Here is a 26,094-nt window from a genome sequence, read left to right as displayed (position 1 = left end):
GGCTTTCGAAGACCTTAGAAAGACAGGGTAGGATAGATATAGGTCTGTATCAGTTTCAGTCTAGAGTGTCACCTCCTTTGAAGAGGGGGATGACCGCGGCAGCTTTCCAATCTTTCGGAATCTCAGACGATACGAGAGGTTGAACAGGCTAGTAATAGGGGTGGCAACAATTTTGGCAGATAATTTTAGAAAGAAATGGTCCAGATTGTCCAGCCCGTCTGATTTGTAAGGGTCCAGATTTTGCAGCTCTTTCAGAACATCAGCTGACTGGATTTGGGGGAAGGAGAAATGGGGAAGGCTTGGGCGAGTTGCTGTGGGGGGTGCAGTGCTGTTGACCGGGGTAGGGGTAGCCAGGTGGACAGCGTGGCCAGCCATAGAAAAATGCTTATTGAAATTCTCAATTATAGTGGATTTATCGGTGGTGACAGTTTCCTATCCTCAGTGCAGTGGGCAGCTGGGAGGAGGTGTTCTTATTCTCCATGGACTTTACAGTGTCCCAGAGTTTTTTTGAGTTTGTGTTGCAGGAAGCACATTTCTGCTTGAAAAAAGCTAGCCTTGGCTTTTCTAACTGTCTGTGTATATTGGTTTCTAACTTCCCTGAAAAGTTGCATATCACGGGGGCTGTTCGATGCTAATGCAGAACGCCATAGAATGTTTTTGTGTTGGTTAAGGGCATTCAGTTCTGGAGAGAACCAAGGGCTAGCTTTTTCAAGCTGGTTCTACATTTCTTGAATGGGGCATGCTTATTTAAGATGGTGAGGAAGGCTTTTTTTTTTTTAAATAACCAGGCATCCTCTACTGACGGGATGTGGTCAATATCCTTCCAGGATACCCGGGCCAGGTCGATTAGAACGGCCTGCTCGCTGAAGTGTTTCAAGGAGTGTTTGACAGTGATGAGTGGAGGTCGTTTGACCCCTGACCAATTACATATGCAGGCAATGAGGCAGTGAAAGCTGAGATCTTGGTTGAAAACAGCAGAGGTGTATTTAGAGGGCAAGTTGGTCAGGATGATATCCATGAGGGTGCCCGTGTTTACGGCTTTGGGGTGGTACCTGGTAGGTTCATTTGATAATATGTGTGAAATTGAGGGCATCTATCTTATATTGTAGGATGGCTGGAGTGTTAAGCATGTCCCAGTTTAGGTCACCTAGCAGCATAAGCTCTGAAGATAAATGGGGGACAATCTGTTCACATATGGTGTCCTGAGCACAGCTGGGGGCAGAGGGTGGTCTATAGCAGGCGGCAACTGTGAGAGACTTGTTTTTAGAGAGGTTGATTTTTAAAAGTAGAAGTTCAAATTGTTCGGGTACAGACCTGGATAGTATGACAGAACTCTGCAGACTATCTCTGCAGTATATTGCAACACCGCCCCCTTTGGTCGTTCTATCTTGTCTGAAAATGTTGTAGTTAGGGATGGAGATTTCAGAGTTTTTGGTGGTCTTCCTACGCCAGAATTCAGACACGGCTAGGACATCCGGGTTGGCAGTGTGCGCTAAAGCAGTGAATAAAACAATCTTAGGGAGGAGGCTTCTAATGTTAACATGCATGAAACCAAGGCTATTACGGTTACAGAAGTCATCAAAAGAGAGCGCCTGGGGAATAGGAGTGGAGCTAGAAACTGCAGGGCCTGGATTCACCTCTACATCACCAGAGGAACGGAGGAGGAGGAGTAGGATAAGGGTACAGCTAAAAGCTATGAGAATTGGTTGTCTAGGACGTCTGGAACAGAGAGTAAAAGGAGCAGGTTTCTGGGGGCGATTAAAATTTATTCAATGTTTTGTGTACAGACAAAGGTATGGTAGGATGTGAATACAGTGGAGGTAAACCTAGGCATTGAGTGATGATGAGAGAGATATTGTCTCTAGAAACATCATTGAAACCAGGTGATGTCATCGCATGTGAGGGTGGTGGAACTGAAAGGTTGGATAAGGTATAATAAGCAGGGCTAGAGGCTCTACAGTGACATAAACCAATAAAAACTAACCAGAACAGCAATGGACAAGGCATCTTGACATTAAGGAGAGGCATGCTTAGCCGAGTGATCATAAGGGTCCATTGAGTAGTGAGGTTGGTTGGGGTCACGGCGATTCAGACAGCTAGCTGGGCCATGGGTAGCAAGCTGGCAGAGGATGGAGGTCTGTTTTTAGCCACCTCGTGCGCTTCCGTCAGTAGATTAGTGGGGTTCCGTGTGGTAGAGGGGACCAATCCAATTGGCAAAGTATATATAGATTATACTCACCCAAGAAAATTGTCCGATGGACCTATTCAAATAGCAGCCGATAAGACCGCTAACGTTTAGCAGGCCGCAGATGGGCGTTGAGGTAACGTTGCGACGGAGGGGCCAGTTGGATAACTCCCTCGAGCAGATAACATCAGTATTCCAGTTGTGAAGGACTGGTGGTGCTCCGCGTCCGTAGTAAAACGGGTCCGGATAGGTGATTGTAGCCCAGGAGTGGCTGGTGGAACTCTTCAGCTGGCTAGCTCCGGAATAATTGATGTTTGCTCCGGGACCGACGTAAGCCAATAGTCACTTGGATAGAAATCCGGGGATATGGAGAGAAAATATGTCCGGTATGCTCTGGTCTGAGTTGCGTTGCACAAAACTGGCGACAGCTTTTCGAGCTAAAGGATATGATGACCGCCAATTGTGGTTAGCTGAATACTAATGTTAGCCAGTGAATTGGCTAGCTTCTGGCTAGCTTCTGGCTAGCTTCTGTTGTGGATTTCAGATTTGAGGTGAATAATACTTTTTTTAATATAAATTGGTGAGGCGGGTTGCAGGAGAGTTTTTTGAAGAAAAAATAAAATAAATTATATATATATATATATATATATATAAAAGGACGTCTGACTATGCCATCTTGGATGAAAAATGATATGAGGTCCCATAGTTGACAGTGCATGTCAGAGCAAAAACCAAGCCATTAGGTCGAAGGAATTGTCAATAGAACTCCGAGACAGGATTGTGTCGAGGCACAGATCTGGGGAAGGGTAGCAAGTGGCCTCCCTCATTCTACAATGGTAGAAGTTTGGTTACCACCATGACTCTCCTAGAGCTGGCTGCCTGCCTGGCCAAACTGAGCAAATCGGGGTAGAAGGTCCTTGGTCAGGGAGGTGACCAAGGACCGCATGGTCAACGACAGATCTCCAGAGTTCCTCTGTGGAGATGGGAGAACCTTTCAGGAGGACAACCATCTCTGCAGCACTCCACCAATCAGGCCTTTATGGTAGAGTGGCCAGACAGAAGCCATACCTCAGTAAAAGGCACATGACAGCCTGCTTGGAGTTAGCCAAAAGGCACCTGAAGACTCTCAGACCATGAGAAACAAGATTTTCTGGTCTGATGAACCAAGATTGAACTCTTTGGACTGAATGACAAGCGTCACGTCTGGAGGAAACCTGGCACCATCCCTACGGTGAAGCATGTTGGTGGCAGCATCATGCTGTGGGGATGTTTTTCAGTGGCCAAGACTGGGAGACTAGTCAGGATTGAGGGAAAGATGAACGGAGAAAAGTATTCACCTTCCAACAGGACAACGACCCTAAGCACACAGCCAAGACAACGCAGGAGTGGCTTCGGGACAAGTCTTTGAATGTCCTTGAGTGGTCCAGCCAGAGCCTGGACTTGAACCAGACTGAACAACTCTGCAGAGACCTGAAAATAGCTGTGCAGCAACGCTTCCCATCCAACCTGACATAGCTTGAGAGGATCTGCAGAGTAGAATGGGAGAAACTCCCCAAATACAGGTGTGCCAAGCTTATAGCGACATACCCAAGAAGTCTTGAGTCTTTATTCGCTGCCAAAGGCGCTTCAACAAAGTACAGAGTAAAAGGTCTGAATTCTTACGTAAATGTGATATTTCTGTTGCAAAAACCTATTTTTGCTATTGTGTGTAGATTGACGAGGGGGAAAAATAAGAATAAGGCTGTAACATAGCAAAATCTGGAAAAAGAAGGGGTCTGAATACTTTCCGAAGGCACTGTACCTTATGCACGTACACACACACACACACACTACCACCCACAATCACAACCTGTTTCCCTCTGACAAAAAAAGGTGCACAGTAAGACCCCCCCCCATCTCAGAAAGCCATGGGGTCTGTGGAGTCCTGCAATGTGTGTGTGCGCTAAGAGCTCCATTAGAGCCCAGTAGAGGGGACTGAACGAGAGGGGACTGAATGACGAAGGAGAAGAGGTCTGTGGCTCTCTACAACTCCCTCTGTGCCTGGTCTAGATGTGCTCTGGTTAGCATGGTGAATTTCTGTTCTTCCTCCATGTTTGAAAGCCATGGTTTCTCTGCTCTACCATCCAAGCCTTGGCACTGAGGAGCCATCCCAGAGATGTGCGAGGCTGCAGCCCTGACGGGCAGGCCTGATAGTGTCTGCTAATGTGGCAGCTCTGCTGCTAGGGAGGAATGACTGTTTAAATACGGGTTAAAAACACATTTGCATATGTACAGATGTAAGTCCTGATCTCTTAGAATAGAACACAGACGTGATACAATGGAGTTATACAATAATTATACACTATCACAGTGAAATGAGCAGTCAATATATTACAGTTCATTAACAGAATTGTTTGCTATGGTTTTACCGTACACAAAGTAACAGAAGTGATCGTCTGAATCAATCCTCTAATTATCTCAGGTTATTTCTCCTTATCATAAGACTGACTGGGTTCTGTTTTTGTTATCGTCCCTCAGAGCTGCCTGAGCCCTGCCTGCGTGTCCTCGGGCTGCAGGCAGTGGTTGCCAGATTAGTACGTACAGTCAGTCCAGGTGTTAGCGGTTGCCAGGTTGGAGGAGGTGTTATCCAGGGACTTGTACTGTGACCTGCTGCTAGGTAAAGTGTGGAGGAGGAGGTGGTGGTGCTCGCCTCGCCTGCCAGAAGAATTGAGTTAACAGCTTAGTGAGCTTCCAACAGCTGAGGGCTGGTATTGTCTGGGTTCAACACACACAGCTGTGAACACTGGCACTGCTGGATTAACCTGGCCATGTAGCACACTGGATAACAGCTCTGTCTTGACATATCCAACTGCTGTGTGAATGGTGTGGGGGTGTGTGTGTGTACATCTACAAAGATTGTCATGGTTGCGATGTAGATGAGTCATGACCAGCCTCCAGAAACATTGATTTGGAAATGTAAAAGTCCATCCTCATCTTTTGTTAGTCTCTAAAGGGAAATGGTTATGTTGACAAGCTAGAGAGTCTCAGGGTTTGGAGGAACCGGTTGTCTAGCAATCAAATCAATGCATAACATAATCCTTTCCTCAGACTCCCATACATAGCTGCCAAAACAATGAGTCACACATTGTCCTTTCAGACATCTTCTTTTAAATACTTAATCTGAGTCTGTAAAAAACACTTCCTTCCTTAAACAGTATATAAACCCCCCAAAGCTTCAAAATGCAATTTTGACATTCAGACTTCATAGTAACAGAACTGTCTCTCAGTGGAAGAGGTGTGCTCTTCAAATAGAACTGACTGAACTTTTAGATGGTGGTAGCCAGTCCAGGCAATTGGCATTTATTTCTTCTCTGCACCTACAGTACCAGTCAAAAGTTTGGACATACCTACTCAATACAGGGTTTTTCTTTATTTTTACTATTTACTACTTTGTAGAATAATAGTGAAGATATCAAAACTATGAAATAACACATATGGAATCATGTATTAAGCAAAGTGTTAAATCAAAATATATTTGACATTCTTCAAAGTAGCCACCCTTTGCCTTCATGACAGCTTTGCACAATCTTGGCATTCTCTTAAGCAGCTTCACCTGGAACTGGTATTTTACCAAATAGGGCTATCTTCTGTAAACCACCCTTGTCACAATACAACTTTTTGGCTCGAACGCATTAAGGAAAGAAATTCCACGAATTAACTTCTAACAAGGCACACCTGTTAATTGAAATGCATTCCAGGTGACTACCTCATGAAGCTGGTTGAGAGAATGCCAAGAGTGTGCAAAGCTGTCATCAAGGCAAAGGGTGGCTACTTTGAAGAATGTCAAATATATTTTGATTTAACACTTTGCTTAATACATGATTCCATATGTGTTATTTCATAGTTTTGATGTCTTCACTATTGTTCTACAATGTAGAAAAGAGTAAAAAATAAAGAAAAACCCTTGAATGAGTAGGTGTGTCCAGACTTTTGACTGGTACTGTGTATTGGAGGAGGTGGCAATGATGTGTTCTGCTTGAACCTGTTAAGGGCCCTCTGCCTGCCCAACAAAACGGGGAGCCTGGCTGCTGCTGGGTAATACATTGATGGATGAGGTGTGTGTGTGTGTGTGTGTGTACACTGTATCTCCACCGTCCTGGAACCTATCCCCGTTTTGAGAGAGAAAATGAGAGGAGATTAGAAGCGTGGTGGCTTGCAGGTTGGGCCGAGCCAAGGTCCCAGAAGGGCCCACATATTACACTGACACGCGAGTCAAAGGATTCCCTGTCACTCCCCGAGATATACACCAGTTACGTCCATGCACTTTCACAATGAAGAGTTGCAGTCTCTGCAAATCGAAGGCAGTCACTGTCTGTCCCTCTCTGGTGCAGGTTTTCCTCTCTGTAGATGTACTGTCAGCGCTCACAGATATATTTGTTCAGTGTCTCCACCTCTCTTCCACCCTTTCAGTAGGAGTAGGCCTCAGATTCATGGCTAATGGGATAGCTTGCGCTGTGCTGAAAGCTATTCGTCCAGGCATGTGTGTTTCTACTATAGATTATGTTATGTGGCCTAATGTAAGTGTCTCATACCTCTGTGGCCCATGGGGACAGGGCTGCCTTGGTGGGGACAGGGCTGCCTTGGTGGGGACAGGGCTGCCTTGGTGGGGACAGGGCTGCCTTGGTGGGGACAGGGCTGCCTTGGTGGGGGCAGGGCTGCCTTGGTGGAGAGCAGCGGTGAGAGACACAAGCAGACTGACCCGTCACAAAAAACAGCAGAGATTTATCTGGGTGGATTCTCCTGACCTCATTCTATTTATATCTCTGTCTTACACAGTGAAGACCGGCAAAATGTCCTGACTTCTCAGAATTTTAGTTGGTTTACTATTCTTATAAGGACTTTAAATATAGTATAGTAAAACGTGTCCACACACACACACACACACACTAAAGCATAACTGTGATCAGAAGCGACATAGTGATGTGATTGATAGTGGCTGTCGATGTCAACGCTTATACAGTAATTAGGTCTCCATGGAATGCTAGTCGGGAGCCAGGGGCTAGAGAGAGGACCCAGGGGCTAGAGAGAGGAGGAGGGTAACATCGATGAGTGGGGGGATATTCTGGTTTCCAAGTTAGTCACGGGTGCTCCTCAGCCACGCTCAAGGTTCTAAACGATATCATAACCTCCATCGATAAAAGACAGTACTGTGCAGCCGTCTTCATCTACCTGGCCAAGGCTTTCGACACTGTCAATCACCGCATTCTTATCGGCAGACTCAACAGCCTTGATTTCTCAAAAGACTTCCTAGTTCACCAACTACTTCTCAGATAGAGTTCAGTGTGTCAAATCGGAGGGCCTGTTGTCCGGACCTCTGGTAGTCACTATGGGGGTGCCACAGGGTTCAATTCTCGGGCCGACTCTTTTCTCTGTATATATCAATGATGACGCAACAGCCTTGGTTTCTCTAATGACTGCCTCGCCTGCTTCACTAACTACTTCTCAGAGCTCAGTGTGTCAAATTGGAGTGCCTGCTTTCCGGACCTCTGGCAGTCTCTATAGGTGTGCAACAGGGTTCAATTCTCGGGCCGACTCTTTTCTCTGTATATATCAATGATGTCGCTCTTGCTGCGGGTGATTCTTTGATCCACCTTTACGCAGACGACACCATTCTGTTTACATCTGGCCCTTCTTTGGACACTGTTAACTAACCTCCAAACGAGCTTCAATGCCATACAACACTCCTTCCATGGCCTCCAACTGCTCTTAAATGCTAGTGAAACAAAATGCATGCTTTTCAGCCGATCGCTGCCTGCACATGCCCGCCTGACTAGCATCACTACTCTGTACAGTTCCGACTTAGAATATGTGGGCAACTACAAATACCTAGGTGTCTGGCTAGACTGTAAACTCTCCTTCCAGACTCACATTAAGCATCTCCAATCCAAAGTTAAATCTAGAATCAGCCTTTTATTTTGCAACAAAGCCTCCTTCACTCATGCTGCCAAACATATCCTCGTAAAACTGACTATCCTACCGATCCTTGACTTTGTCAATGACATTTACAAAATAAACTCCAGCAGTCTACTCAGCAAATTGGATGCAGTTTATCACAGTGCCATCCTTTTTGTCACCAAAGCCCCATATACTACCCACCACTGCGACCTGTATGCTCTCGTTGACTGGTCCTCGCTACATATTCGTCGCCAGACCCACTGGCTCCAGGTCATCAATAAGTCTTTGCTAGGTAAAGCTTCACCTTATCTCAGCTCACTGGTCACCATAGCAACACCCAGCCGTAGCTCGTAATTTTCTGGAATTTTCCAAGCTGTTCAAAGGCACAGTCAACTAAGTGTATGTAAACTTCTGACCCACTGGAATTGTGATACAGTGAATTATGAGGTAAATGATCAGTCTGTAAATAATTGTTGGAAAAGTTACTTGCGTCATGCACAAAGTAGATGTCCTAACCGACATATAAAAACTATAGTATGTTAACAAGAAATTTGTGGAGTGGTTGAAAAATTTGTTTTAATGACTTCAACCAAAGTATATGTAAACTTCTGACTTCAGCTGTACTTTTTAATGAATTTGTAGTAAATAGAAAAATAATGTACAATTCCACTTTGAAATTATGGGGTGTTTAGGCCAGTTAAAAAACATGGTGTTAAGGCATTCTCAATTGAATCCATTTTCATTTCAGTCTGTACCACAATAAAATGTGGAAAAAGTCAAGGGGTGTTAATACTTTCTGAAGGCACTGTATATCCACTCTGGTCAACCATAAATGTCCTATTTTAAGTAAGTTTATAAGTATATGCACTTAGTGTACAAAACATGACCACCTGCTCTTTCCATGACGTAGACTGATCAGGTGAAAGACCATGATCCCTTATTGATGTCACTTGTTTAATCCACTTGTACTGCACGTAACTACATATGGGGCGCACTCGTCTGGATCCTTTATATATATTTTTTAAAACCAGGCTTGCGCTTCACTTGAGCAGTGTGAGATGGGAGTTCCATGAAATCGTGGCTCTTTATAATACACTTTCTTGAATTTGTTCTGGATTTGGGCACTGTGACAAGACTCCTGCTATGGCTGGTGGGGTACGTGTGTGTGTCAGTGCTGTGTGTAAGTTGACTATGCAAACAATTTGGAGTTTTCAACACATTCATGTTTATTATAAAAATAAGAAGTGACGCAGTCAGTCTCTCCTATACTTTTAGCCAAGAGAGACTAGCATGCATATTATTGATATTAGCCCTCTGATTACAGTGAAGAGCAAGACGTGAAAGTTAGTTTGGATGAGAGGGAGAGTTTATGTTCTCCACAGAGTTGTTTTTCAGGAGACTGTTAGAAACACACAGGGCACATTTCATTGGTGGTTTTGGCTGCCTAGCAAAGCGTCTTAGAACTTCTGTTACACAAATATATCCCTTGCCCAAGGCTCAGTGAAGAATGAGTATTGGGATTTTGTGTGGTCTGTCGCCCTCACTATGCATCAGTGGAAGTGCACCCATCCCGAAATTCACTGGGCACACCACACCAGTTATTTTGCCCATTTCAACATTGAAATGTGGGTAATTTTTGGTTGTGACTTGATCAACAAGATTTCAACATTCATTCAACCACACAAAAAAAAGCCAAACGTTTATAAGCACAACAAAGTTCAAATGGGAATACAATATCAGATATTTTGTTTGTAAACAACAACTTAATGTGTAATCACTGTGCTTCATCTAATAGCACAACCAAATTACCTGGATTGTAGTTGAGATTACATTAAAATAGTGCAAGTGATCAATGCTGTTTGAGATTCTGCACAGATATTTACAGTTGAAGTCGGAAGTTTACATACACCTTAGCAAAATACATTTGAACTCAGTTTTTCACAATTCCTGACATTTAATCCGAGTAAGAATTCCCTGTCTTAGGTCAGTTAGGATCACCACTTTATTTTAAGAATGTGAAATGTCAGAATAATAGAGAATTATTTATTTCAGCTTTTATTTCTTTCATCACATTCCCAGTGGGTCAGAAGGTTACATACACTACATTAGTATTTGGTAGCATTGCCTTTAAATTGTTTAACTAGGGTCAAATGTTTCAGGTAGCCTTCCACACGCTTCCCACAATAAGTTGGGTGAATTTTGGACCATTCCTCCTGACAGAGCTGGTGTAACCTCCTTGCTCGCACACGCTTTTTCAGTTCAGCCCACACATTTTCTATAGGATTGAGGTCAGGGCTTTGTGATGGCCACTCCAATACATTGAGTTTGTTGTCCTTAAGCCATTTTGCCACAACTTTGGAAGTATGCTTGGGGTCATTGTTCATTTGGAAAACCCATTTGTGACCAAGCTTTAACTGATGTCTTGAGATGTTGCTTCAATATATCCACATATTTTTTTTCTCATGATGCCATTTATTTTGTGAAGTGCACCAGTCCCTCCTGCAGCAAAGCACCTCCACAACATGATGCTGCCAGCCCCATGCTTCACGGTTGGGATGGTATTCTTCTGCTTGCAAGCCTCCCCCCTTTTCCCCCAAACATAAAGATGGTCATTATGGCCAAACAGTTCTATTTTTGTTTCATCAGACCAGAGGACATTTCTCCATGTGCAGTTGCAAACCATAGTCTAGCTTTTTTATTGCGGTTTTGGAGCAGTGGATTCTTCCTTGCTGAGCGGCCTTTCAGGTTATGTCGATGTAGGACTCTATTTACTGTGGCTGTAGATACTTTTGTACCTGTTTCCTCCAGCATCTTCACATGGTCCTTTGCTGTTGTTCTGGGATTTATTTGCACATTTCGCACCCAAGTATGTTCATCTCTAGGAGACCGAACACGTCTCCTTCCTGAGCGGAATGACGGCTGCGTGGTCCCATGGTGTTTATACTTGCGTACTATTGTTTGTACAGATGAACGTGGTACCTTAAGGTGTTTGGAAATTTCTCCCAAGGAAGAACCAGACTTGTGGAAGTCTACCAATTTTTTCTTGGCTGAGTTCTTTTCATTTTCCCATGATGTCAAGCAAAGAGGCACTGAGTTTGAAGGTAGGCCTTGAAATACATCCACAGGTACACCTCCAAATTATGTCAATTAGCCTATCAGAAGCTTCTAAAGCCATGACTTCATTTTCTGGAATTTTCCAAGCTGTTCAAAGGCAGTTAACTCGGTGAATGTAAACTTCTGACCCACTGGATTTGTGATAATACAGTGGGTCAGAAGTTGGGGCGGCAGGGTAGCCTTGTGGTTAGAGCGTTGGACTAGTAACCGGAAGGTTGCAAGTTCAAATCCCTGAGCTGACAGGGTACAAATCTGTCGTTCTGCCCCTGAACAGGCACAGTGTTCCTAGGCCGTCATTGAAAATAAGAATTTGTTCTTAACTGACTTGCCTAGTTAAATAAAGGTAAAAATATATATATATTTTTTTAATTATAAGTGAAATATTCTGTCTGTAAACAATTGTTGGAAAAGTTACTTGTGTCATGCACAAAGTAATGTCCTAACCGACTTGCCAAAACTGTAGTTTGTTAACAAGAAATTTGTGGTGTGGTTGAAAAACGAGTTTTAATGACTCCAACCTACGTGTATGTAAACTTCTGACTTCAACTGTATATTGTGAAGAACTCCACAGACATGTGACCTTAGAATGTATGTTCAAGATAGCATGCAATGATTATGTTAGCAATTTGTTTTTTGTTTTGTTTTTCAATAACACAAACTCCAAAGCAAAAGAGAAGGATAAATCAAGATGTTATGATGGTAGGTAGATGTTCAGTCTCCCCCTCCTCAGCTTTTCTCCAGCGAACAAAGGAACGGGATGCCATTTATAACTCTCCACAGGAGCCTGGGGTTGACCAATCAGAAGTCCTTGCAGTACAACTGACCAATGGCCAAATAACAAGTATCCTGCCCCCGACTCAATGAACAGAACGTAGCACACCTCACTTTGAGTTCAGGAGTGACATTCCACAGATTCTAAACAGCTGTTGAACTGAAATCCAACTCCTATTTACAATTCCCTATTGACCATTAGTACTATATTTAGTTCAGTATTCTTGTCCACTCAAACTCTGCGTTGTGTATTTATCTTCGACATATTGTTATACCTCCCCCTAGACCATTAAAAAAATTAATGTACTTCATGTATTTTTAGAAAACAATAAACATGAAAAAATTAACAGTAAAAAACATTAGCAGTAAGCATAAAATTTACGTTAAACACCTTGTATTTCTATAAAAGGGCATATTGTACTTGACTTTGCAATAAGAAATACATTTCACACAAAGTTAAAGAAAAGAGGTATCAACAGGTGTGATACCACATCTGAGAGAGCATGGTTCGTTACAGCACCGAGAACAGTTACCATGGGAACATTGACCACAATCATGAGGCTTGTTGTGATTGAAGACCCTTATGATCCCCACCACATTCTGGTGAACACCACTGACACCCATCTCCAAAAGGACACAGTTGATGAATCTTATGATATCCCCTATCACGTAACCATCAGATTTTAGCAGACAAACATCAGGCAGTAGCGCACTTGATAACCTGGATGACAAAAATAACCACATCTCCCACTATTAGAAGTATCATGCCCATCAAAAAACTTCCACATGTACCGAATGTGGAAGACAACCACATGACTAAGCCTACATCATCTTGATTGTAATCATGATATTTCGCGCCCTCAGTCCTGATCTTTTGGATTAGGTCAGTTTTTTTTCCTCAGACTTATCATGAATATAAGTACAGCATTCAGCACCAACAACAGCACCTTGTGCGGACAGAAGATAATCAAGGACCAAACGATTTTGCATCGCCACACTCCGGATGTCATCCATCTCAGCTGTAATTAACTCTAGACTCTCAATTGTACTATTAGCTTTGATTTCCAAAGAATTAGCCATATGAATAACTTCCCGTGCTATTTTAGAAATACCTTAAGATGGAAACTCAATTACCAAGTGATTACCAATCTCTCCGTTTCTGTAATCACACGTTTATGACAGTGTGAAAAAGGAGAGTTTACAGAATGTCTTACATGGGGTATGACACGACCCGTACTAACACGACCCGTACTAACACGACCCTTACCACAACTTTGGTAACCAGGAATAGGCATAGGATCCACAGATAAAGTAAGTCCCATTTAGGAGCTATCATACCATTATTGATGATATTACCGAAGGTATTGGCATAAAAAGTAGTCATAGTGCCATTACTGAGAATCAAATCAACAGACATTAGACATTCCGCAACAGTACCATCACAGGCAGATAGGTCTGTTGTCTGATCACAAACGCATCCTGGTGCAGTTGAGACAAATTCCAAGAGAGTGTCCTATTAAAACATACCCACCCAACAGGGGCATGTGTAATAACTAGGTAAGGTGGTCGCTGATTAGTGTCATTGGTAAACTCAAATGAACGTACTGCAGAGCTAGGTGCTCTCTCATGTTGATACTCAACATTCTTACCCCCTTGTAGCAATAATGACTTTATACCAATTAACGTCTATCCATATACCCAACATTTCACTCTGGTTAAAAGGAATAGCCCTTAATGGAATACCTGCCCTTGACGTGAATGGCGCAAACGTACAAACCCAACAACTACTTTGACTACTGTGGCATAGTGTAGAGAGAGGACTAGAAACGTATTGACACCCGAGTGTCCCTCATCCTTCTCTGTGTTAGAAATGGAAACCCCACCCACGTCCTGTATTAGGAGGATACGCACAAGAAAGTCATTTCAAACATCTTTCACTTGTCTGCAAGTCAATAATATTCAATCGTCCTGTTGTCAAGGTAATCATTAACAAAGTCCTTTAAAAGTGATCAGCTCTTTCACACTGGTATCAGTCCCACATTGATAACTATTAAAAATGATGTTCTGACAGTCTGCCTGTATTGAGGAATTCTTCTTCCGTTCCACTGGTTGCACTTCACCGGTAATCTTGTATTATTTCAGGTACAGTCCTTAAATCGAAGGATATTGCTGCAGCCTCAGACGATAGATTATCATAACCTGTAACGAAGGAAAGAAAAAGTGAAAGTAACATGTCCTGGTTTTAAGACAAATTCATATTTCATGGATTTCCCTAAGTAAGCAAACCCCAATTTTCAGAAAAACGTTGGACATTTCACCTAGATATCCCTAATATGATGACTGCGGTATACAACATAGAAGCTTATCAGGTTCTGATCATCTTACTATGCTTCTTCACCCGAGATTGGCCCCCGTTTCCTAATCAATCAGTTCTTTATTCTCCAGGCTCCACTTTGTCATCAAAATGGACAACCTTGCAATGAATGACATGTATCCATCGTGATTGCCCCTTTACTTTTACTGCTGAACTCGTTATGAGCAAAACTTGATAAAGACCTTCCCATTTTGGCCCTAATGTGTCTGTCACTTTTTTCTTTTACAACCATCACCCACTGTCCTGGCACTACGTCATGTCCCCCCTCGGGAGTTATTCCCCATTAGGATGCAATAGTTCAGCGTTGTGTCACTCATGCTTTTCTCAAATCTAACGTGCCTTGTATTATCACATTGTCCATTGTAGTAACTACCTATGCTCAGCCATCCTCACACCCCCCTCCACAATGCTTGAACCATCTGTGTAGAAGATAAACTCAGGTTTTTCCAACGAATGACTCTATAAACCCATCAGAGAGCTGATCCAAAACCAACTCACATCAGTCGTGTTCAAGTAATGTGGTATCTGTAGGATACATCAGAGGAGCTGGATTACATGGTGTCTTTTAGTTTATACTCATGTCCCATAGATCTTTAATCGCTACTTTAGTAGTGTCCATAGCTTCCTTGCTAATGGGATATTGTTTTGTGCAAGGTGGGGCAACACCTGTCAAACACACTGGTTCCATATCAAAGGTTCCACACTAATTTTAATTTGTTGTCCAAATAGTATGGTTCTGAACTCTAGATCCCTGCATCAATCTTCATTGGACCAATAGAAATTGATAATGGTTTGATTTGTTTCATAGCTGTCTTCCCTCAACTCCTGTCGCTCTCATCTTGTTACCCGTGTACTATGGACATGTATGTTTTGCATAAGATATGGGACATACAGTGACTTCAGCACCCGTATCTACAAAACAAATCTACTGCAAAGTTGTTAACCATCATGTTCACACACATTCCATTCGATTTCATATGTACACCAGCTAAGATGGGATGTAAGATGGAGTCTCTATTAGTTTACCTCCACAGCATCCAGCAAACTCTGCTGCAGACCCAGAGAGAGCTTCTTAAATTTCTGCACAAGTATTGTGTCGTTGGGGCTATTGTCTTGTTTCCATTTTCCCTTAGACGGACCCTTCTTCTCCTGCCCACTTCTCATAAAATCATGTTTTCTTGTTGCCAGTGACCAGAAATCCCGCAATAATGACATACACCAGGTTTCTCTTTTACTGAACGGATAATGTTGTTGGTTTCACTCGGAACCTGCACAGCTCTGATAACCACATCTCGTGAATGCTTAAAAGTTTGTGACCATTCATCCAACTGTTTTGGAGATGTGGATTTATGTGTGATCACTCTCTCTAGACGTTTGTCTTTACTCCCATTTATGGCCTGTGTTCTGGTGGGCCTAAGAAATCGTTCGTCACTGCTGTCAGAATCTGTTGACTCAGACTGGCAGTGCTGACCAGTTGCTTGAAACCTGATCTGCCTTGCACAACTCAGTGTAAGGATATATAGATCGGAGAACAGAGAGGCCACAGGTGGGAGTCATGTCTGACCTTTTCACCAATGTCTCTTGCTCTACTTTGAAATGGTTCTAGACAGTGAATTTAAAGTATCTTTCATGCTCACATCCGAAAGAGCTGTTCCGCCCTTTTCTAGAGTGGTTTTCTCACTTAACAATGACATTACATTAACGTGAAAAGTTGTATAATATATATATATCTCTCTGTTTATATATTTATATAACCCCTTTTGAGGACCCAAACCTCTTCTAGAACACATTGTTTCTGTAGGGCTTGGCTACCCATAACTTATGTTCACCTCAAAAAGCTTGTTGAAGGCTTACATTAACCACCTGTGTAAAAATCGCTACTCAATTAACAACTCACTTCTATACAACAAGAAGGTTTCACAAAAACAGAGGCCTCAAACCTTTTGTTAATAGAGTAAGGACTCCAACCTTTTTAATTGAGTAACAAAGGACTAAACTCTGTAATAAAACAAAGGACTTGAACACTTATACATCACAGATACATGTCACTCATTGCATGCACTTTTTTAACCTGAGTTGGTTCTTTTAAAATTATATTAGTCTAGACTCACCCAGAAATTCTGCCATAAATCAGGAGATAGAGTTGACTCCCCAAAGTGAGTTGCACACAGCCTTCTCTCTTTCTTTTGGATCAACACACAGTTGATAAGTGTTCTTGTTGTTGTTAAGACCAATTCATCTGGGTCTCGGCACAAAGTGTTTAGCTATTTATGCTATGCTTCAATAACACAGACTCCAAAGCAAATCAGGGGGAGAAAAATAGGTTTATTTGCGAAGGACAAATCAAGATTTTATGTTGGGAGGTAGATGTTCAGTCTCCCCTCCCCTCAGCTTTTCTCCATCGAACAAAGGGACAGGATGCCATTTATAATCCCCCACCCTAGCCTGGGGTTGACCAATCAGAAGTCCTTGCAGTACAACTGGCCAATGGCCAAATAACAAGTATCCTGCCCCCGACTCAATGAACAGAACGTAGCACACCTCACTTTGAGTTCAGGAGTGACATTCCACAGATTCTAAACAGTTGTTGAACTGAAACCCAACTCCTATTTACAATTCTCTATTGACCATTAGTACTATATTTAGTTTAGTATTCTTGTCCTCTCATCCTCTCAAACTCTGCGTTGTGTATTTATCTTTGACATATTACAAGACTTTTATAGTTACAGTAACCTTTTTAAGATAGTGCTGACAGAAATGGCATCTGCTTATAGCTCCTAAACAACTTTGCAGTAATTTGTGTTTTTGTGTGTTATATCAGAGCGGCGGTAACTCATCAGCATTACGACCAGGAATATGACTTTCCCGAATTGGAAAGTCGTTCGTACCCCCCAGGGCAATTGATCTTTTCCCAGAGGTTTCTCCAAGACGCTGCTGGCGGAGAAGAGGTATACTTCTAGTCCGACTTAGGAGGCGTGCACACCATCCACAGCTTCTGAATATATTACTCACTAATGTTCAGTCTCTGGACAATAAAGTAGACGAGCTCAGGGCGAGGATCTCCTTCCAGAGAACATCAGGGACTGTAACATACTCTGTTCCACAGAATCATGGTTCTCTCCAGATATACTGTCCCCATCCATACAGCCAGCTGGGTTCTCAGTACATCGCGCAGACCGGTATAAAGATCTCTTCGGGAAGACGGCCCTCAAAGAACTTCACTGGACTTTATGCAAACTGGAAACCACATATCATGAGGCCGCATTTATTGTAGATGGGGATATTAACGAAGCAAATTTGATGAAAATGCAACCGAAGTTCTACCAACACATTGACTGTGGTACTCGCGCTGCTAAAACACTCGCCCACTGTTACTCCCCCTTCCGGGATGCCTACAAGGCCCTCCCCCACCCTCCCTTTGGCAAATCAGATTATGACTCCATTTTGCTCCTCCCTTCCTGTAGGCAGAAACTCAAATAGGAAGTAACCGTGCTAAGGACTTTTCAACGCTGGTCTGACCAATCGGATTTCATGCTTCAAGATTGTTTTGATCATGCGGACTGGGATATGTTCCGGGTTGCTTCTGAGAATAACATGGACGTATACACTGGTAACTGAGTTCATCAGGAAGTATATATGGCATGTTGTTCCCACGGTTACTATTATAAAGCCTACCCAAACCAGAAACTGTGGATAGATCGTGGAATTCGTACAAAACTGAACGCACGAACCACTGCATTTAATCATGGCAAGGTGACTGGAATTATGGTTGAATATAAACAGTATAGTTTTTCCCTCCGTAAGGCAGGCAAAATGTCAGTACAGAGACAAAGTGAAGTCGGATTTCAACGGCTCAGACATGAAACAGGGTCTACAGACAATCATGGATTACAAAGGGAAAACCAGCCACATCGCGGAAACACCGTCTTGCTCCCGGACAAGCTAAACACCTTCTTCACCCGCTTTGAGGATAACGCAGTGCCACCGACGCAGCCCGCTCCCAAAGACTGTGGGCTCTCGTTCTCCTTGGTCGACGTCAGTAAGACATTTAAGCGTGTTAACCCTCGCAAGGCTGCCGGCGCAGACTGCATCCCTAGCCGCATCCTCAGAGCATGCGCAGACCAGCTGGCTGGAGTGTTTACGGACATATTCACTCTCCCTATCTGCTGTCCATACTTGCTTCAAGATGTCCACCATTATTCCTGTAACCAAGAAAGCAAAGGTAACTGAACTAAATTACTTTAGCCCTGTAGCTGTCACTTCTGTCATCATGAAGTGCTTTGAGAGGCCAGGTAAGGATCATATCACCTCTACCTTACCTGACACACTAGACCCACTTCAATTTGTGTACCGCCCCAATAGATCCACAGACGATGCACTCACACTGCACACTGACTAATCCCAACTGGACAAGAGGATTCCCTATGTAATAATGCTTTTCATTGACAATAGCTCAGTCTTCAACCCCATAGTACCCTCCAAGCTCATCATTAAGGTTGGGGCCCTGGGTCTGAACCCAGCCCTGTGCAACTGGGCCCTGGACTTCCTGACAGGCCGCTCCCAGGTGGTGAAGGTAGGAAACAACACCTCCACTTTGCTGATCCACAACCCAGGGGGCCCACAAGGGTGAGTTCTCAGCCCCCTCCTGTACTCCCTGTTCATCCGTGATGTTCATGGCCATGCACGCCTCCAACTCAATCAAGTTTTCAGACGACACAACAGTAGAAGGCCTGATTACCAACAATGGCGAGACAGTCTACAGGGAGAAGGTGAGGGCCCTGGCGGAGTGATGCCAGGAAAATAACCTCAACGTCAACAAAACAAAGGAGCTGATTGTGGACTTCAGGAAGCAGCAAGGGGAGCACTCCCCTGTCTACATAGACCACAGTGGAGCAGATGGAAAGCTTCAAGTTCCTCAGAAAGCTTCAAGTTCCTGAACATCAAGGCTTTTAGAGATACTTTTGTAACTCTTTCCAGCTTTATTCACGTCAACAATTCTTAATCTTAGGCCTTCTGAGATCTCTTTTGTTCTAGGCATGGTTCACATCAGGCAATGCTTCTTGTGAATAGCAAACTCACATTTTGTGAGTTTTTATAGAGCAAGGCAGCTCTAACCAACATCTCCAATCTGATTGGACTCCAGGTTAGCTGACTCCTGACTCCAATTAGCTTTTGGAGAAGTTATTAGCCTGGGGGTTTACATACTTTTTCCAACCCACACTGTGAATGTTTAAATGATATATTCAACATAGACAAGAAAAATACAATAATGTGTGTGTTGTTAGTTTAAGCACACTGTGTTTGTCTATTGTTGTGACTTAGATGAAGATCAGATAAAATTGTATGACTAATTTATGCAGAAATCCAGGTAATTCCAAAGGGTTCTTGTTCTTTTTCTTGACACTGTATTTCTTAATTCCATTCTTTTACTTTTAGATTTGTGTGTATTGTTGCTGCTACACCCGCAATAACATCTGCTAAATATGTGTATGTGGCCAATACAATTTGATTTTAAATTGTGGCCATGGATTTGTTAGGCTACTCATTTTAAGGTTGAATAAAAACGGTCACATTAGTTTGTCAGATATCCTTAACTTTAGGCTGTATACTACATTACAAAAGTAATTGTGTTAGGTTGACAACACAACCAAATATCAACATTAAAGGAGATGTACAGTTTCTAATGCTTGGATAGTTTCATCTTAGCCACTGGATTAATCATATTCTTTAGCTTTTATTTTTGGTTTAGTTCATTTGTTAACTTGTCGACAAGTTAATAGGCTATTTACTGTATTGCAAAAGTGTTGTTGAATTCTGTTTGGTTGTTAATGCAACCAAATATGAACATTTGAAGATGTATATTTTGTGCCACTGACTTAGTCTGACTTTAATTCCAGTTTGTCTACAAATGAATCATTTTATATTTATTTATTTTACAGGGACAGTGCACATTAATCAACATCAATGTTACAGTAATGCAACATCCATGTAAATGTGCCGGGGTAGTTAAGAGCCAATACAAATACATTGCATCCAATACATTATAGGAGCCACAGATAACTTGTGTATATGTTGGGTTCACATCTCCAAGTTAAAGAATAGGACTAAATAAAATCTAACTTTAAATTAATGAAGTTTGATTTGATTTAGTCCTATTCCTTAACTTAGATTTTCATTTGAAATGGAGACGTGAATGCAACATATTTATTATTAACTTGAAGATTAAGTTTGGCATCAACCAAAGCTTGGAATTCTAGGCCTATATTTGTCTATTTTTTTGTTGAACCCGGTTTTGAATTGAAACAATAACTATTGATGGCTTTGCAAATGCTATACAAGCCTAAATAGTATAATTGATGTTATACAACGGGTGGGTCTAATCCTGAATGCTGATTGGTTAAAACCGCATCCTAGCCAGTGTCTATTCCACAAGTTATCACCGGCCAAATCTATGACATTAAAATGACTATTTACTCTGTTTTTTAATTAATACATTTTTATTTCACCTTTATTTAACCAGGTAGGCCAATTGAGAAGAAGTTCTCATTTACAACTGCGACCAGGCCAAGATAAAGCAAAGCAGTGTGACAAAACACAGTTACACAAACAAACGTACAGTCAATAACACAAAATAAAATAACAATGGAAAAATATATGTACAGTGTGCAAATGTAGACGAGTAAGGAAGTAGGCAATAAATAGGCCATCGAGGCGAAAATAATTACAATTTAGCATTAATACTGGAGTGATAGATGTGCAGATGATGATGTGCAAGTAGAGATACTGGGGTGCAAGAGGGTAAGTAATAATATGGGGATGTGCTAGTTGGGTGTGCTATTTACAGATTGGCTGTGTACAGGTACAGTAAGCTGCTCTGACAGCTGATGCTTAAAGTTAGAGAGGGAGATATAAGTCTCCTACTTCAGTGATTTTTTTTTTTTTCTTCTTCTCAATTCGTTCCAGTCATTGGCAGCAGAGGAAGGAAAGGCGGCTAAAGTAAGTGTTGGCTTTGGGGATGGCCAGTGCAATATACCTGCTGGAGTGCGTGCTACGGGTGGGTGTTGCTATGGTGACCAGTAAGCTGAGATAAGGCGGGGCTTTACCTAGCAAAGACTTATACAGTGGGGAGAACAAGTATTTGATACACTGCCAATTTTGCAGGTTTTCCTACTTACAAAGCATGTAGAGGTCTGTAATTGTTTTATCATAGGTACACTTTAACTGTGAGAGACGGAATCTAAAACAAAAATCCAGAAAATCACATTGTATGATTTTTAAGTAATTAATTTGCATTCTTTTGCATGACATAAGTATTTGGTACATCAGAAAAGCAGAACTTAATATTTGGTACAGAAACCTTTGTTTGCAATTACAGAGATCATACGTTTCCTGTAGTTCTTGACCAGGTTTGCACACACTGCAGCAGGGATTTTGGCCCACTCTTCCATACAGACCTTCTCCAGATCCGTCAGGTTTCGGGGCTGTCGCTGGGCAATATGGAAGTTCAGCTCCCTACAAAGATTTTCTATTGGGTTCAGGTCTGGAGACTGGCTAGGCCACCTCAGGACCTTGAGATGCTTCTTACGAAGCCACTCCTTAGTTGCCCTGGCTGTGTGTTTCGGGTCGTTGTCATGCTGGAAGACCCAGCCACGACCCATCTTCAATGCTCTTACTGAGGAAAGGAGGTTGTTGGGGGACTTTGCGTGCGTGCGCTGCATGATTTTAATCCATGACGGCGTAGTGTGTTACTAATGGTTTTCTTTGAGACTGTGGTCCCAGCTCTCTTCAGGTCATTGACCAGGTCCTGCCGTGTAGTTCTGGGCTGATCCCTCACCTTCCTCATGATCATTGATGCCCCACAAGGTGAGATCTTGCATGGAGCCCCAGACCGAGGGTGATTGACCATCATCTTGAACTTCTTCCATTTTCTAATAATTGCGCCAACAGTTGTTGCCTTCTCACCAAGCTGCTTGCCTATTGTCCTTTAGCCCATCCCAGTCTTGTGCAGGTCTACAATTGTATCCCTGATGTCCTTACACAGCTCTCTGGTCTTGGCCATTGTGGAGAGGTTGGAGTCTGTTTGATTGAGTATGTGGACAGGTGTGTTTTATACAGGTAACGAGTTCAAACAGGTGCAGTTAATACAGGTAATGAGTGGAGAACAGGAAACCTTCTTAAAGAAAAACTAACAGGTCTGTGAGAGCCGGAATTCTTACTGGTTGGTAGGTGATCAAATACTTATGTCATGCAATAAAATGCAAATGAATTACTTAAAAATCATACAATGTGATTTTCTGGATTTTTGTTTTAGATTCCATCTCTCACAGTTGAAGTGTACCTATGATAAATAATTACAGACCTCTACATGCTTTGTAAGTAGGAAAACCTGCAAAATTGGCAGTGTATCAAATACTTGTTCTCCCCACTGTAGATGACCTGGAGCCAGTGGGTTTGGCAACGGATATGTAGTAAGGGCCAGCCAACAAGAGCATACAGGTCGCAGTGGTGGGTAGTATATGGGGATTTGGTGATAAAATGGATGGCACTGTGATAGACGACATCCAGTTTGCTGAGTAGTGTGTTGGGGGCTATTTTGTAAATGACATCGCCGAAAGTCAAGGATCGGTAGGATAGTCCGTTTTACGAGGGTATGTTTGGCGGCATGAGTGAGGGAGGCTTTGTTGCGAAATAGAAGGCCGATTCTAGATTTAATTTTGGATTGGAGATGCTTAATGTGAGTCTAGAAGGAGAGTTTACAGTCTAGCCAGACACCTAGGTATTTGTAGTTGTCCACATATTCTAGGTCAAAACCGTCCAGAGTAGTGATGTTAGTCGAGCGGGAGGGTGTGGGCAGCAATCGGTTGAAGAGCATTCACTTAAATTCACTTTAAATGCAGTTGGAGGCCACGGAAGGAGTGTTGTATGGCGTTGAAGCTCATTTGGAGGTTTGTTAGCACAGTGTCCGAAGAAGGGCCAGATTTATACAGAATGGTGTCGTCTGCGTAGAGATGAATCCGAGAATCACCAGCAGCAAGAGCGACATCATTGATATATACAGAGAAAAGAGTCTGCCCGGGGGGGGGGGGGGGGTTTGCTGCAGGGGGTGCTGAGATGTTGGTAGGGGTAGCCAGGTGGAAAGCATGGCTAGCTGTTGAAAAATACTTATTGAAATGATTGATTATCGTAGATTTATCGGTGGTGACAGTGTTTCCTATCATCAGTGCAGTGGACAGCTGGGAGGAGGTGCTCTTATTCTCCATGGACTTTACAGTGTCCCAAAACTTTTTGGAATTAGTGCTACAGATGCAAATTTCTGTTTGGAAAAGCTAGCCTTAGGAAAGCTAACTGACTGAGTATATTGGTTCCTGACTTCCCTGAAAAGTTGCATGTTGCAGGGGCTATTCGATGCTAATGCAGAATGCCACAGGATGTTTTTTTTCTGGTCAAGGGCAGTCATGTCTGGAGTGAACCAAGGGCTATATCTGTTCTTTGTTTTACATTTTTTGAAAGGGGCATGCTTATTTACGATGGCGAGGAAAGCACTTTTGAAGAACAACCAGGCATCCTCTATTGACGGGATGAGGTCAATATCCTTCCAGGATACCCGGGCCAGGTCCATTAGGAAGGCCTGCTCGCTGTTCCATCTGACTGCGCAATCACTGTCTCATCAGCCCAGCCAAGCAATTTCTAAACTTGATCTCCACTATAAAATGCATCTTGACATTCTCACATTTCTTGTAGACAAACATTGTTTGCAACATTGTTTCAATATTCAAATGTCCAATAGTAATGAACGTGTCGGGACGAGACAGACAGGCAGGCAGCGTTTCTCAGCCTGTCGAAATCATGAATCAGCCGGCATAAGAAATGTCAATTGAAAAAAGGTCAAACGAAACAAACTGCATCTAGTTTGGGTTCCCAAGTGGCGCAGCTGTCTAAGGCACTGCATCTCAGTGGCAGAGGCGTCACTACAGATACCCTGGTTTGAATCCAGGCCGTATCACAACCGGCCGTGATTGGGAGTCCCATAGGCGGCGCACAATAGGCCCAGTGTAGTCCAGGTTTGTCCGGTGTAGGCCGTCATGGTAAATAAGAATTTGTTCTTAACTCACTTGCGTAGTTAAAGGTAACAAAATGTATACACTACCTGTCAAATGTTTGGGGTCACTTAGAAATGTCCTTGTTTTTGAAAGAACATTTTTTAAAAATATGCTTAAATAACATCAAATTGATCAGAAATACAGTGTAGACATTGTTAATGTTGTAAATGACTATAGTAGCTGGAAACAGCAGATGTTTTTTATGCAATGTCTACATAGGCGTACAGAGGCCCATTATCAGCAACCACCGTGTTACAATGGCACATTGTGTTCGCTAATCCAAGTTTATAATTTTAAAAGGCTAATTGATCATTAGAAAACCGAGATAGACTGACCAAGTGAAAGCTAGGATCCCTTGTTGATGTCACTTCAATCAGTGTAGATGAAGGAGAGGACACAGGTTAAAGAAGGATTTTTAATTCTTGAGACATGGATTGTGTATGTTTGGCATTCCGAGGGTGAATGGGCATACCCTGGGCATACCCTTTGAACAGGGTATGGTTCCAGGTGGTTTGTGTCAAGAACTACAACGCTGCTGGGATTTTCATGCTCTACAGCAGTGGTTCCCAAAAATGTTATAGTCCCATACCCCTTCAAACATTCAACCTCCAGCTGCATACCCCCTCTAGCACCAGAGTCAGCGCACTCTCAGATGTTGTTTATTGCCATCATTGTAAGCCTACCACACACACACACTATATGATACATTTATTAAACATAAGAATGAGTGTGAGTTTTTGTCACAATCCGGCTCGTGGGAAGTGACAAAGAGCTCTTATAGGACCAGGGCACAAATAATAATATAATAATAATTAATAATTTTGGTCTTTATTTAACCATCTTACATATTAAAGCTTATTTGTTAATTGAAAATTGTGAATAATTCACAACAGGTTAATGAGAAGGATGTGCTTGAAAGGATGCATATAACTCTGCAATTTTGGGTTGTATTGGAGGGAGTCTGTCTTAAATAATTTTCTACACACAGTCTGTGCCTGTATTTTGTTTTCATGCTTGTGAGGGCGAGAATCTGCTCTCACATAGGTACGTGGTTGCATCAGTGTCTTAACAACGCAATTTGCCAAGGCAGGATACTCTGAGCGCAGCCTAATCCAGAAATCTGGCAGTGGCTTCTGATTCAATTCAATTTTCACAGAACCGCTTGTTGCAATTTCGTTGAGGCTCTCTTGTTCAGATATCGGTAAGTGGACTGGAGGCAGGGCATGAAAGGGATAACGAGTCCAGTTGTTTGTGTCTTCCGCTTCGGGAAAGTACATGCGTAATTACGCACCCAACTCACTCAGGTGCTTCCCTGTATCACATTTGACATTGTCCGTAAGCTTGAGTTCATTTGCACATAAAAAAATCCTAATAAATCAACTCTCCAATAGAAGGTGCTGCCCAGCCTTTTAGTTGAAGATCTGACGTTGTTTCAAAGGTACAAATTCAACATGTTTTATACAAGGTTTGCCTATGTTGAAAATTGGTTACCATGATGACATAATTCTGTGGTTGAAATTTCAGCCTCAAAACAACAGTTTATGACTTTATGACACATCTGTTGCATTTCCCATGTAGATTCCACATCACAATACATTGAAAAATGATGTTGAAAC

General features: G+C 42.6%; 1 protein-coding gene and 1 pseudogene across 2 annotated transcripts in view; one reads left to right on the top strand and one right to left on the bottom strand.

The window, feature by feature from the left end:
- The window catches only part of lhfpl7 (LHFPL tetraspan subfamily member 7), a 210,447-nt gene that overhangs the window by 5,997 nt on the left and 178,356 nt on the right, over positions 1-26,094 (top strand). The window lies entirely within an intron of this gene.
- On the bottom strand, positions 9,321-15,542 carry LOC149979153 (syncytin-2-like; annotated as a pseudogene). The gene is made up of 2 exons (XR_016484815.1): positions 15,405-15,542; positions 9,321-13,517 (listed from the first exon to the last, which is right to left on the bottom strand). The product of XR_016484815.1 is annotated as a syncytin-2-like (transcript).

Source organism: Oncorhynchus mykiss, chromosome 12, assembly GCF_057628025.1.
Source record: "Oncorhynchus mykiss isolate SJ-2025 chromosome 12, ASM5762802v1, whole genome shotgun sequence".
Classification (NCBI taxonomy): Eukaryota; Metazoa; Chordata; class Actinopteri; order Salmoniformes; family Salmonidae; genus Oncorhynchus; species Oncorhynchus mykiss.
The sequence above is the reverse complement of the archived record's forward strand: the minus strand, read 5'-3'. Positions and strand labels throughout refer to the sequence as shown.